The following is a 1,374-nucleotide window of genomic DNA, read 5'->3' as shown; positions in this document are numbered from 1 at the left end:
TTTTTTTTAAGAAGCCGTTGTAATTAGGATCTGCTTCAAGTAAACAAGAAAGTCTGTAGGGCCATAAATCACCATCACATACATTCTTCAGCTTAACACTCAGCTTTTCCAATGGGCTTTTGTAGTTTCTTTTTCAAACGAGAGAGAGGTGCTAAACTTTAAACAAATGTGGCCCGGACAAACTTTGCGGGTAAACACACTCTTGGAAAGGAGCAGTTTGTAACCGGTCCCGGTTATGGACCGTGAGAGATCATTTTGGTTCATCTTCTGCTTCCCCCCGTCCTGCTCTGAGACATCGGTCTTAATTTGTTACCGGGAGAGATGAGAATTGGGGGAACGGCCTGTCAAAGCCTTCGGGCAATTAATTACAGCTCCAAACGTCGGAGCCGGGAAAGGCAGAGCCGCGTCGTTCTTTTATTTATTTCTCTATAACTTCTTACCTGTGTTACCGTCCGATTTCAAGACTTGGAGAAGAAGGAGAGAAGCCGAACCGGGCTGGTGCGACTTCACAGCTGAAGCGGCCAAATTAACGAGAGGAAAAGGAACTATTTTGTAGCGATGAATCTCGTTGTCAGCGTGTTCGGCCGCGGTTTGTCGCTTTGGTTTGGGTTTGGTTTGGTTTTTCCCCAAAGATGCTTTGATAAATCTATCTATCTATCTATCTATCTGTATTATTCAATCGGAACTGAATTGAAGTGCAGAAAAACGCTTCCAAACCAGCTGAAAGTATCGCAAAGATGCGGCCCCTTCTGCACAGAGATACCGAACGGCGGGGGATGAAGTGGGGGTGTCAGGAGGGGGAGGTTGGGCGCACATTCCCCCTTAAAAGCAAAAAGAGGAAAAAAAAAAAAGGAAGAAAAGAAAAAAAAGAGCCCTCAAACCTCCCCCACTCCTCAATCCTGCGTTTCTATCTGGAAAGCTGTTTCTCTTTATAAAGACTTAAAATGTTGCAAGACTGTTGTAATACTGAGTGACAAGGGGTGCTGGAGAGAAGGGAACCAAATGGATTCTGGTTTTTAGAGCCAGTAGGAATTGGCCGGCCTTCAATGTCAGGATGCAAAATTGATTCCATATGTCTCGTCCGGGGAAAGGGAAGAAACGAAGGAAAGTGGGAAAGAAGGAAAGAGGGAGAAAGAAAGGGGCGAGGAATAAAAGTTGTGCAAAGCCCAACGAGTTTCTCTTTGTCTCTGTTTCTCTCTTTCTCTCTTTTTCTTCCACTTACCCTCTTTCCTTCTCTTCTCTCCTTTTCCTCTCTTTCTCTCTGCCTCTTTCCATCTTTCTTTCTTTCTTCTCCCATCTTTCTCTTTCATTTTCTTTCTTTCCCTCTTTTCACCTCTTTCTCCCTCTTTCCTTTTTTTTCTCTTTCATCCCCTC

This window comes from Meleagris gallopavo, chromosome 29 (assembly GCF_000146605.3).
Source record: "Meleagris gallopavo isolate NT-WF06-2002-E0010 breed Aviagen turkey brand Nicholas breeding stock chromosome 29, Turkey_5.1, whole genome shotgun sequence".
In the NCBI taxonomy this organism is placed as follows: Eukaryota; Metazoa; Chordata; class Aves; order Galliformes; family Phasianidae; genus Meleagris; species Meleagris gallopavo.
This window is presented reverse-complemented; position numbering follows the sequence as displayed.